This window comes from Manis pentadactyla, chromosome X (assembly GCF_030020395.1).
Source record: "Manis pentadactyla isolate mManPen7 chromosome X, mManPen7.hap1, whole genome shotgun sequence".
Classification (NCBI taxonomy): domain Eukaryota; kingdom Metazoa; phylum Chordata; class Mammalia; order Pholidota; family Manidae; genus Manis; species Manis pentadactyla.
Window position 1 is genome coordinate 88,888,865 of NC_080038.1, and position 13,199 is coordinate 88,902,063.

At 32.6% G+C, this 13,199-nt stretch overlaps 1 protein-coding gene across 9 annotated transcripts in view; it reads left to right on the forward strand.

The window, feature by feature from the left end:
* Positions 1-13,199, forward strand: part of FAM133A (family with sequence similarity 133 member A) — a 55,373-nt gene that overhangs the window by 724 nt on the left and 41,450 nt on the right. For 4 of the 9 annotated variants that reach the window (XM_036919623.2, XM_036919622.2, XM_036919618.2 and 1 more), the window contains exon 2: positions 900-969. The gene's annotated coding sequence lies outside the window, so the exon portion shown is untranslated. Of the gene's footprint in view, positions 1-38; positions 264-400; positions 490-899; positions 970-13,199 lie in introns of those variants that run through there. The other 5 variants (XM_036919619.2, XM_057495533.1, XM_036919616.2 and 2 more) reach the window with 2 other exon arrangements.

Sequence of the window (13,199 nt, forward strand, 5' to 3'; positions counted from 1 at the left end):
GTTCCGCCTACCTTCCCAGACGCTCCTTGGTAGCTGAGGCACACTCGCCTGGAAGACGTTATTTCCCTCAAAATTGTACCTTTATAGTTTTGTAACTCAAAAAAAAAGCTTAGATATGAGACAAAAGTAGTAGCTATAGTTCCTAACAAGGGAAGAGGACTATCCTCCCATTCGCTCATCCTGAATTCCCGTTTGTCAGGAGCCTCATGACAAATATCTGTTTTTAAAAAATTGGATGAAAATACTCCAAATGGCGTCATTGGGTAGTGTAATTATGGATGATTTTTTTAAAATTCTACTTTATCTATTTTATCTATGAGCATGTAATTTTTACACTGGAAAAAAGGGGGGAGTCGTTTATTTGGCATAGGGGGGAGGGGCTAGAAAGCAGGCATATTGCATTCCACGTAGCAGTTTTAATAAGTGTGTCTGTGGTGTCTGGCAAGCCTGGTTTATATCCAACTACAAGGTTTGCGAACCCATGTTGCCGTGAGTCAGTTACACCATTTTTACTGTATTTCTCCTTTTAAGCTGGCATTTAATATAGCCCAACATCGCTGCTGACTTGCCACGTATCCTTTTTTAATGCTTGCAACAACCTCGTTGATAAAATAAAAGGGCATTCAAATATTAGGTAGTAGTGTTTAAAAGCAGAGTGTTTGCTCTATACTTTCGTACAGTTTTCAATTACACGAACAGCAGGATGGGAGGGGGAATTTGTTGTGCTGAAAGTGCATCCTCTGTTAGGGTATATATACTTTACAATGTCATATGCCACCAATTTCCTTCTAACATTGTAAAATTCTAGCATCTTAACGTATGATTTACAAGTCCGGTAGTATGTGAATAAACTTACAAAATTAAGTTTAAAAACAGGTATCTGTTATTTTTATTTACAGGATTCTTTTCTGCTACTGAACACCTCCCTTGGTACAACCAAAAAGACTAGTGTTTACTTTTAATTAAAAGGTAAGGAACATATTTAACCCATTTTTATGAATGACAAGAATTACCTATCTGTATTTGAACAAAATTCACAGGGTTTAGTCTTTAAAAAACTTAATTGGAAAATATCTTGATATTTCTATGGAAGCAGAAATTTCCAAAGAGGTGATGTGACATATTAATGTAGAAAATAACCTAATTAATCACATTCATTGCCTAATCTGCTCATAGAATACAGGTAGTAAATTAAAATGTAACATATGATGATTTTTCATTTCAAATGAGGAAAAATATTCAAGTTAGATTAACCTTTATGTTAACATTTTTGTTATAGAATTTGTGCTTTTTCATTTAGTTATGTATTTTTTAAAAGTTAGGAAACATTTTTATTTTATTTATTATAAGTGAATTTCCTTTTATTGTTTATTTCTGATTGTCAAAGTATATAAGCATTGAAAGAAAAAAATGCAATATAGAAAATTCCAACGATACTAAAAATACATAATCTTAACAACCAAATGATAACCGTTGTTAGCATTTTGATGCATTTCCTTCCAGAATTTTCTTTTTACATATACCCACCTGCCTATTTATATATACTGTTTTATCTATGTGACGTAATATTATGCTTTGTAACCTGCTAATATAATTTATCAATTAATTGTGCCTATATTTTCATGGTGAATGATCAACATCTTATTTTAAAATAGATACATATTCCATGGAAATATTTGCCTTAATTTATTTAACCAGATTCCTGTTGTAGGGCAGCTACTTCCCACACCTTCCTCCACTAACATACACATTTTTTTCCTGTTTTAAAAAAATTATCCTTGGATACCTACTATATGCACTTGTGAAACTTAGCCATAGGATGAATTCCTAGAAATAGGAGTGCTAGAATAAATTGTGTGCTCATTTTAGTCTTTCATACATGTTGTGGAACTTCTCTCCAGAAAAGTTATAACAATTACCGTCCCACCAATAATCTCTGAATTCATTTAGTCATTCAACTAATATATTTTTATGCCTGCCATGTACTGGGCACATGTGATAGAGGATGGCAATATAATGGTGAGTAAAACTTGCTGGGTGCATATCCTTTCATTTTATAATTTTAATCAAAACATGTACTATGGGAGTAATGACTTAAATCAGTAGGGTTATACCATAAATACTGTTCTGTAACTTACTATTTTCATTTAAAATGAAGGGCATCTTTTTTAAATGAATGTTCTTATATTTTTATAGTACTTTAATTAATGGTTTCATATACATGTTAAATTTTGTACCCCATCAGAAATTAGAAATTAGTATTTTGGAGTGAGCAATGTACTAGGGATCCAGATTTTTTTTAATGTATTTTTATTAGCTAGCTCATTTTCTTAGTACCATTTATTTGATAATCTTTCTGTCTCATGCTTATTTGTAATAACACCTTAATCATATTAACCAAATCTCTTGGTTCTGTTTCTGAATTCTGTTTTCTGATCCATTGTCTGTAATTTTACTGCAAACAACTAATGAAGCAGTTTTTAAATAACTTTATATTTTGTTAAATACATTGAAAAAAGGTCAGATAGTATATTGAAATCCAAATAAGAAAGTGAAAGTAACTCAGAACGCACTGAGAGGTAATCACTATTCACATTTTTAACGAACATCTCCAAATTAATTTGTTATTATTATGTATTTGTATTTGTTAGATTAGTGGTAAGATTGAATGTCTTTTGATAGGTTCATCGTCCATTTGAGAATTGCCTACTCATATCCTGTGTTTGCTTTTCCATTGAATTAAGAAAGAAACTAATTGGAAGTGTCAATCCTAATGGCAAAGTAATTTTGACTTTGATTTAAGACAGCTATGACTCCTTTAGAAACCTCTGTTCTGACTTACGATATTGGACAAACGTGACTCAACTACAGCTTTCATTCTAAAAGCATCTCCTTAGAGGGTTTAGATGATTTTCAATGGTTAGTACTTACTCATCCACACTGATACAGAAAAGTTTGGAATGGAACAGGAGAATAAAAAGAAAAAAGCTTATAGAAACCTCAAAGATAATATATTAATGAACTATTCTACTTTTTGATTTGAAAATATTTTTCCCCTAGCCATAGACTAAAGGTGATTTCTTTTAACTACAACGGTCTGCTTTTTAAGGGTATGAAATACCTGAAGTATTTTGAAACACACTTTTATTTTTGTAGCTTTCTTTGCCTATTAATTTTATAATGGCAGATCCCTAAAAGAAACGATTTTCTTCAGATAATCAATTTAATTTATGTATTATATGATATATTTTCTACTGTGAATATTTTTATAAGTATTAATTCTAACTTATAATATGCTTATTTTTCTTTATAAGCCTATCTATAAATGACTTTATAATGATATGTTCTCTGTTCCATTATTTCATGATACTCTTTTTTGGAGTTATTGTTCATACTTCTACATGAGATGATGCTTAACACAGATTCTAGTAGTGTACTGAGGCTGGGCATAGCTCTTTGACATCTGTTTATACCTTCCCTGTTATGAACATATACACAACCCCAGCCACCACCCCTGTCACACAAACACACATATATAATACACTATGACAAGTGCTACAGCATTATCTTTTGTTGTAGATATTTAAGAAGACAAGCTCACTTATTTTGGGACATATTTTCATGTTATTCTTTTTGCTATTGTTCATCTGGACAAGTTTTATCTGAATATACAAGTTAATTTTTTTAAATCAATTTTATTGAAGTAATAAAGATACAACTGTATATAAAGTGTATGATCTGATGTTTTGATAAGTCTAGACACTTGTAAAGTCATCACTACAGTCAAGATGATGAAAATATTCATCACCCACAAAAGTTCCATCATGCCTCGCCTCCTCTTGTCCCTAGGTAACCCCTGATCTGCTCTCTGTTTCTATAGATTGGTTTGTATTTTCTAGAATGCGATATAAATGGAATCATACACTATATCCCTCTTTTTGCTTGTCTTATTTTACATAGCCTAGTTACTTTGGGATTCTTCCATGTTGCTGTGTGCATAGTCATTTTCCTATTTTGTTATTGAGTAGTTATCCATTACTTGGATATGCTACAATTTGTTGATGGGCATTTTGTGTTTTGAGTTTTGGGCTACTATAAATAAAACTGCTTTGTTCATTTGTTTATGTCTTTGTATGGACATATGTTTCCATTTCTTTTAGAAAAATACCTAGGAGTGGAATGACTGGATCACATGGTATGTGTTTATTTAACTTTTTAAGAAATTAGTTGTTTCCAAAGTGGTTGTACAACTTTGTATTCCCACCAGGAGTAGCAACACTTAGTATGGTCAATCTTTTTAAATGTAGCCATTCTAATAGTAGTAGTATGTCACTCTGGTTTTACTTTGCATTTCCCAAATGACTAATGTCAGACATCTTTTTATGTACTGATTTACCATCCACATATAATCTTTGATGAAGTGTCTATTCAAATTTTGCCCATTTTTCTATTGGGATGTTGTCTTACTATTGAGTTTTGAGAATTTTTTATATATTCTGGATACAAGTCCTTTATCAAATATAAGCTCTGAAAATATTTTCTCCCAATCCATGGATATTCTTTTCATCCGCTTGACAGTGTCTTTCACAGCTTTGCAAAGAGCAGAAGTTTTAAATTTTGATGAAGTCCAATTTATCATCATCTTTTTTCTTTTATAAATCATTGCTTTTTGGTATCATCTCTAAGCAGTCTTTGCCTAGCCCAAGGCCACAAAGATAGTCTTCTGTGTTATCTTAGAAGTCTTATGCTTTTAGGTTTTACATTTAGATCTGATCTGTTTTTGTATGTGGTACAAGACATGGATTGAAAAAAAAATTTTTACATATGTATATCTAATTGTTCCAGCATCATTTGTGGAAAGACTGTCCTTTCTATACTGAATTACCTTTGCACCTTCATCAGAAATTAGTTATATATATGGGTGTATGTTAGAATCTCTATTCTGTTCCATTGTGTACTGACTTTAATCACCTAATTGGTAAATGTTTCTTAGATTTATCTGGGAGGGAATGAGAACTAAATTATGGGATTAAGGATAACAGAATTCATTACAGTAGAGGTAGTTATAGCAGCTATATCTTCATCCTTGGCATCTCATTTTGTTCTCAAATATCTGAGAGAAAGGGGCAAATAACAACAGTAATAACCTAGAAAACAAATCACAACACAAATGTTCTATGTTGTGGAGTTGCCAGTGTGTGGCTGTCTACAGCCCAGCAATGGAAATGGTAGCTAGCATTATTCAGGAGCACAGATAGTGCCTTTATTTTTCTTGCCTTTGATAAGAGAGACCTGTTTGCTAAAATGTAAATAGAAAGTATTTTAAAGCTGCTCATAAATTATGGTTAAAAAAGGAATAGTAATAAAAAATTGGTTATTATTTTACCCTATGGTTTTCACAGCAAAATTATTTCATTCCATACTCATTCCTAAATAAGGATACATACAAATGAGTAGAAAATGATATATAACTATAACATTTTATTTTTTAAGCAAATAACTTTAATTTAAAGTAAATGAATTGTGTTTCTGGTACTGTAGCCTTGATTGCATGGAGTTTAAAAGGAAAGATACAATTAATGCAATGGCAGAGAAGGAAAATCAGTTACTAATTTGGATATTTGTTCTAATGCTAGTTTTCAACTTAAAAATATCATTCATGTTCAAAAATGTAAATCCACATGACAGAGGAACACTTTTATAAGAGCACTCAAGAATTTTTGCCTGTAGTACTCATTTGTAGAATTCCCACACTAAAATTCAAATAAAGCAGACCTTTTTTATTGCAGGTTTGGAAGCATTTTTTTTTTTCATTCTACTAAAAAGGGAGGAAAAATTCAAAGGATTTGAATGATGAGCAATGTCCATACATGTATATGTGACTACAATAACGATTTCTAAAGTTTACATTATATTTGGACAATGTAGAACAAGCCCAAACTGACATTTTTCTGCCAATTTTCATCTAGAATACCCAAGTGTTTTTAATTAATTTGATTTAGTCATGCTCTAAGGAAAAATGAGTCTTAGGGTACATACAAATGAGTAGAAAATGGTATGTAACTATAACAGAATGTCTCCTGTTATTTCAAAGGGAAAAAAATCAACGCAATTTTAAATAAAATCCAAACCAAGTGTTGTTTTAGTATTTTACACCACACAGAGACTTCTTTCTTTTTGAGAGCTTTCAAACTTTCTGACAGTCCTAAATTACATGATCTTCCATTTTCTAAAATTCAAACTTGTATCCCATGTTTATTTTTTATACCATTTATTTTTTTCATTCCATCACAAAGGTTAAGACTATAAAATTTTAATGTAATTAACTACATATATCTCAAAATATAATAAAGTAACTCCCAATGTATTTAAATAATGATTTATCTTCTTGATATCAAAACATTTTTTTAAATTTTTTATCTCTTGGTTAAGTTTAGAGTATTGTGTATTGTGACTTAATTTTAAATACCTACTGACTACCTTAGATTTTCCTGTTTCTTTTCTATTGCTTAGAGAAATGGTCTCAAGCCTAACAGCTGTGTGAAAATATTGTCCTTTTTGGAGGTGGAAGGGATTTTAGAGATTATCTAGTCTAATCTCTTCACAGAGACTGGGGAAACTGAGGCACTCTTTGGATATTCTAGATGTTTTTAGGTATTCATCACTATAAATAATTCTACAGTTATAATAACACTTTTACAAATGTTATTATGTATTCAAAATGTCATTTTCACAAATGTTGATGATTTTGGTTTCAGGGCGGATTAAGGAGTAAATAAACATAGTTCAGATCCTCTAATAATGGATCTGAATTATCCTAATCATTATGTAGTAAGTGTTCATAGTTTTCACTGAATAACAATAACTGACTTTTTCACTTTCAGAGTATCAGACTCTGGACCAAGTGATTTACTTTTACTATTCATTTTTAATGAGATCATTGAGGGATTTATTAACATTCTCATACTATCCTTATATGATATTATCCTCATATCATCCTTAGTATCCTCTTATCCTCAATGAGGATACTGAGACTAAGTGAATAACTTGCCTAAGGTCACATAGTTTATAATTGGAAGAGCCCAGTTGTGAAACCAGATGGCTTGATTCTAGATGTTGAGTTCTTAACCACTCTGCTATACCATCTTTAATGAACAAAAGTGAATAAACTAGACAGAAATGCTGCAATTGGATTTAAATGACAGCCATGACCACTCTCCCATTCCTCTGGTAATAGTTATGTTTTCATAGTGTTAGCACTTTTAGGGGCACCAGTTCACAAGTTCCTATAACTTATATAATAGTCTTAGCTTAAACTGGCAAGGTATATTAGAACAAGTTGATTTAATAAAAAAGGTTTTTTTTTAAAATTCTAACATACGTAATGACTTTATTTGGTTAAAAGCCAAACACTGGGAGGTCACAGCTTAAAATAAATGCCAATGTAACCAATCCACAATTAAATGAAACATATCCTAGGAATTTTTTCATTTAAGTATCCCTAGCAGCACAGGAACCTGCACTTTTAGGGGCCTGAAGGTGTGACCTGAGGCTACCCACTGAAAACAGGAAACTCCCTTGAAATCTATATATTTTAACTGTAAATCTCTTTTCAAAATCTGAGTTGTATTCCATAATTTACTGATGTTAGTTTTTATTTAACATAAGATACACTTGCCCCTGAGTAAAATTGACACCCAGGAAGACATACAATAATGATGTGATCCAATTTCCTGATATCTTCAGGCAACAGCACAGGCTCTGCGGTAAGGCTGTCTGGGTTTAAAGGCCTTCTACTTGCTGTCTCTATTACCCTAGACAAGTCACACATCTCCAATTCTCCGTTTCCTTATCTGTAAAAAGAAGATAATGGGAACTGCCCCATAGAGTTATTATATATGAATTGGGAGGATAGGCTGTATAAATTATTCATCAGATGCATAAAGGCTCAATAAGTGTTCTATTATTATTATACTATTCACAGGGCCATATAGGGATTCCTATCCCGGTTAAATAAGTATAACTCAGGGCCAAGGTTAATGAATTTAATCAACTTGAGTTGCTGACTTTTATATGTGCCCCATTCCTTTCAACTTAGAAAATAACTTGATTTGCCTTGTGACCCAGAGTCAAATTTTGTTAAGGTGACAGTTAATATCCTTGGTTTAGTCATTCTCCAGTGTGGCAGACTTTTCAATTACATGCTTAGCATGTAGTAGAGATAAATCTTCAGCAAATCTAGTATTATAGTTTCAAAGTGAAGATTACTAACACTTTACTATTAGAGAACAGTAATGAAACTCAGCAATAAAAGGGAAGAAGTAAGGAAATTGTATCATGACTATAACTGAATAAACGAACAGGATGTCTAATGAACTTGTTTTTAGTTATCATCAAAAAATCTGCTTTATACAGAAAAAGAAGCAAGAAATGGAGTCATAACTTCTCCAGATTCATTATTTTGTTTGGTGACTCACTTGAAGCAGATGTAATCAAAATTTTTAAATTATAATATTAAACAGGTTTGTCTGTCTTTTATGACCAGTGTTTGTTTGTCTGTCTAAAACACTAATAAAGCATTCTCTGTTCAGTGGTAACCAAATGCTCTAATTAACACAATTTCATTATCTGCTACCATGAGAATGTGTCTAACCTCTGGAAGAAAGGTTAAGAATGACATAATGACCAAATTACATAAATTGTTAGACTAAATGGCCAATCTGCTTGCAGCAACCTCCAAGCTGTTCCCTAACTTCTAAAATATGCTATACATAGGTCTTTGAAAAATCTTCCTAAAAACACTTACTTTATACCTCTTCTAATCCCAAAATTTTAGTGATACTCCACTGTCTGGAATCAGACCTGTATGTATAAATGCAAGTTGTGTCTTTTACCCTCTGGTGATCTGGGCAAATTTCTCAGCTCCTTTTTGCCTCAGTTTCCTTGTTTGTAAATTAGATTATAATACCTACCCCATAGAGCAATAGCTTTAAATAACATATTACATGTAAAACACTTAGAACATGGTAAGTGCTCAGTCAGAGAATTCTAACTTCCTCAGTAAACTTAGGTTCTACAGGGACACTTGCCCAATAGAATGTACTTCTCTATTTCCTTCAGGGCTTATTTACTCAGGCCATGTTACATTTTTGTGTACTTTTTAATAAACAACAGAACCATATAGGTGATTTCTTATATGCATACATACACATTCCTTTCCTAAGTATATTTTAATTTTCCCTAGAACTGGGATCAAGATACTTCCTTGTATATAACCAACCCTTCATCCTTCCACAGAGTATTGCTCTGCACAAGAACACACTTAGTACTAAAACTAACTTCTTGAACTAATGAACTGGCTTCCTCTATAGCTGGACTGTTTTTACTTGCTGCTGAAGTAGAAGCCATTTTTATTGTCCCCTAAATGTGCTGAATCTGCATGCAACAAATCACATTAGTTTACTAAATTTTCAGGATTTAAACAATTTGTGTTTTAGCAACCAAGTTCTATGTAAGAGTACCTCACATACTTTTTTAATAACTGTGAGGCCATGAAGAATCTTCAGAAGGAAATTTCTGAATTTTAATGAGGATCCATATTTAGTATTAAATTAAAATGTCTCTTTACTTAACCCTCTGTTTCATTAATATTGTCTTTCAGAAGACAAGATTTCTAGAAAATGATTATTTGAAAATTGCTATACATATATTAGGCAATTAAAGGTAAAATATATCTCAAAATATCAGGGCATGTCTTTTCAATAAATTGTGTAGTAGATATCATAAAAATGGCTACTCAAATGTTTCAGGTAAGTAAGATGAATAAACTCTAGAGATATGTTGTACAGCAATGTACCTATAGTCAACAATGTCTTACACACTTAAAACTTGCTAAGAGACTAGATGTCTGATAAGAGTTCTTATCACAATAAAAGAAAAATTTTTTTAGAAAGGCTACTTGGAGAAACATTAATTTTTTTGTTACCAGAGTCTTATTATTTAAATTAGGCATCATGTGTATATCACAGCGAATTTTCCTTTTTTGTGGGCTATTAAAAAACAAATTCCCCAGTTTCTTTATTATTTAAAATATACTTTTCTTTGGGGAGTCAAGTTTTTTTACACAAAAAGCAGTGAAGCATTTAAGTGATTGTGAAAATGCCAGAAACCAGAGCTTGAGAACCTTGAGAACACGTGTACCTTGGTAACTGAGAAAAGAGCTGGTTCTCAATATGTACAAAAGATGTCCACAGTAGAGTATCAAGTGAAAAAGGCAAATTGCAAAACAGTATTTTCAGTATGATCTCATCTATTTAATAAGTACATATAAAAATATATATATGGGACATGTACATGTTTTCATATTCATAGAAAAAATTTCTGAAAATGTACACACAAAACTAATGTAATTAGATAGAAGGAAAAGCTTTAACATTTTGTTTTCTATTCTGAAGCATTTTTTGAATTTTTAACAAAGAGCATGTATTACTTTTGTAACTAAAAAAGGGAAGAGTTAAGGCAACAATAAATAGCATTTTTTGAACAAAATTTGGGTTGTTATTTCGTCAAGCAAGGCTCATTTAGAGAGCTTGAGTACCATCCCAATGACTACTTTATAAAGTAGAAACTATCTTTTCCTTGAGCAAAACTCATATGGCCTGGTCTGAGCTATAATCATACATTGGTGTCTTGCAAAATGCGCCGTTTGTCAGACAGCTCATGCTTCATTCTGATTGGCATTTGAAGCCTTTATACATAGCTGTTCTTTCCTAAGCATGATATTTTGTTGGGACAACTATAACATTATCAGAGGTAGTGCTGCCCTTCTTGCCATTATGCTCACAATCTAAGTAACTTAAATTTTCTTTCATTCAAGATATTTCCTTTTCTCATATTTTGAAATTCATATCATTTTTCCTATTGACTTGTACAGCTATTTTTAATGGAAATTATGGCTGTTGCTTCTAAAGACTTATGCTGCCCAGAAAATAAAGATCATGAATGGATTAATCATTCTTCTGAAAAGAAAGTTTATTTTTTATATGGTTTATTTTTATCTTTGTGAGTAAAACTTAAGCCAATACCTACAAATACCTGTTTGGATTTTGTGATATCCTTCTTTTCCTGTGCTTTTGTGATGATTTGAAGAAATTTTAAGCCATAAAATATCTTTTGATCATAAAATCACTAGGCAAATTGCATTTTTTTCTACAAATGATGTGTATATAATTTAGCTGCAAGTAATGTACATTTACTTTTAAGTTCATAATATGCTTACTAAGAGATTCTGTTTAATTCAGTAAAGGACATGCTTACTGGACTGAAATTTGAAATCACTGGGCCCAAGTTATAAAATAGTAAAAATTTTAATGGGATGCACATTTCAGAGAGATAGCTATGACAACTGATAAAGTATTCTAGTAACTACACCCTTCTGTTCTCTTGCATTCCAGCTGTCATTTAGCTATATCAAACTGTTGTTATTTCTCGTCTGGATTATTTACTTCATCCTTGTTATTTATCTCCCTACCTCTAGCTCTCTTGCTTCCCTCCCAGTTTGTATTCTGCTCTGAAATTAACCTTTCTAAAATGTCATTTTCATCATGTCATACTCTTCTTGAAAATCTGCAGTGAATCCTCATTGAAAGGCAGACTAGTGTAGAGAAAAGAACATTAGCTTTGAAGTCAGACTACATACAGTCTGAGTTTTGGTCATGCCATACAGCCTCTGCTAAATATTTTCTTTTTCTGTAAAAACCATTGCACATGTTCTTTTTTTTTTTTATTAAGGCATCATTGATATATACTCATAAGAAGGTTTCACAAGAAAAACAATGTGGTTATTACATTCATTCATATTATCGAGTCCCCACCATACCCCACTGCAGTCACTGTCCATCAGTGTAGTAAGATGCCACAGAGTCACTACTTGTCTTCTCTGTGCTACACTGTCTTCCCCATGATTCCCCCACCACACCATGTGTACGAATTATAATACCTCTCAATCCCCTTCTCCCTCCCTCCCCACCCACTCTTCCTGAACCCTCCCCTTTGGTAACCACTAGTCCCTTCTTAGAGTCTGTGAGTCTGCTGCTGTTTTGTTCCTTCAGTTTTTGCTTTTTTGTTATACTCCACAAATGAGGGAAATCATTTGGTACTTGTCTCTCTCTGCCTGGCTTATTTCACTGAGCATAATACTCTCTAGCTCCATCTATGTTGTTGCAAATGGTAGGATTTGTTTCTTTCTTATAGCTGAATAGTATTCCATTATGTTTATCTACCACCTGTTCTTTATCCATTCATCTACTGAAGGAAACTTAGGTTGCTTCCATTTATTGGCTATAGTTAACAGTTCTGCGATAAACATAGGGGTGCATATGTCTTTTTGAATCTGAGAAGTTGTTTTCTTTGGGTAAATTCCTAGGAGTGGAATTCCCAGGTTAAATGATATTTCTATTTTTAGTTTTTTGAGGAACCTCCATATTGCTTTCCACAATTGTTGAACTAGTTTACATTCCCAGCAGCAGTGTAGGAGGGTTCCCCTTTCTCCACATCCATGCCAGCATTTGTTGTTCCTAGTCTTTTCTATGTTGGCCATCCTAACTGGTGTGAGGTGATACCTCATTGTGGTTTTCATTTGCATTTCCATGATAATTAGCAATGTGGAACATCTTTTCATGTGCCTGTTGGCCATCTGAATTTCTTCTTTGGAGAAGTGTCTGTTCATATCCTCCACCCATTTTTAATCAGGTTATTTGCTCTTTGGGTGTTGAGGCTTGTGAGTTCTTTATATATTTTGGATGTTAACCCCTTGTCGGATATGTCATTTACAAATATGTTCTCCCATACTGTAGGATGCCTTTTTGTTCTGCTGCTGGTGTCCTTGCTGTACAGAAGCTTTTTAGCTTGTTGTAGTCCCATTTGTTCATTTTTTATTTTGTTTCCCTTGCCTGGGTAGATGCATTCAGGAAAAAGTTGCTCGTGTTTATATTTAAGAGATTGTTGCCTATGTTTACTTCTAAGAGTTTTATGGTTTCATGACTTACATTCAGGTCTTTGATGCATTTTCAGTTTATTTTTGTGCATGGGGTTAGACAGTAATCCAGTTTCATTCTCTTGCATGTGGCTGCCCAGTTTTGCCAACGCCAGTTGTTGAAGAGCCTGTCATTTCCCCATGGTATATCCATGGCTCCTTTATC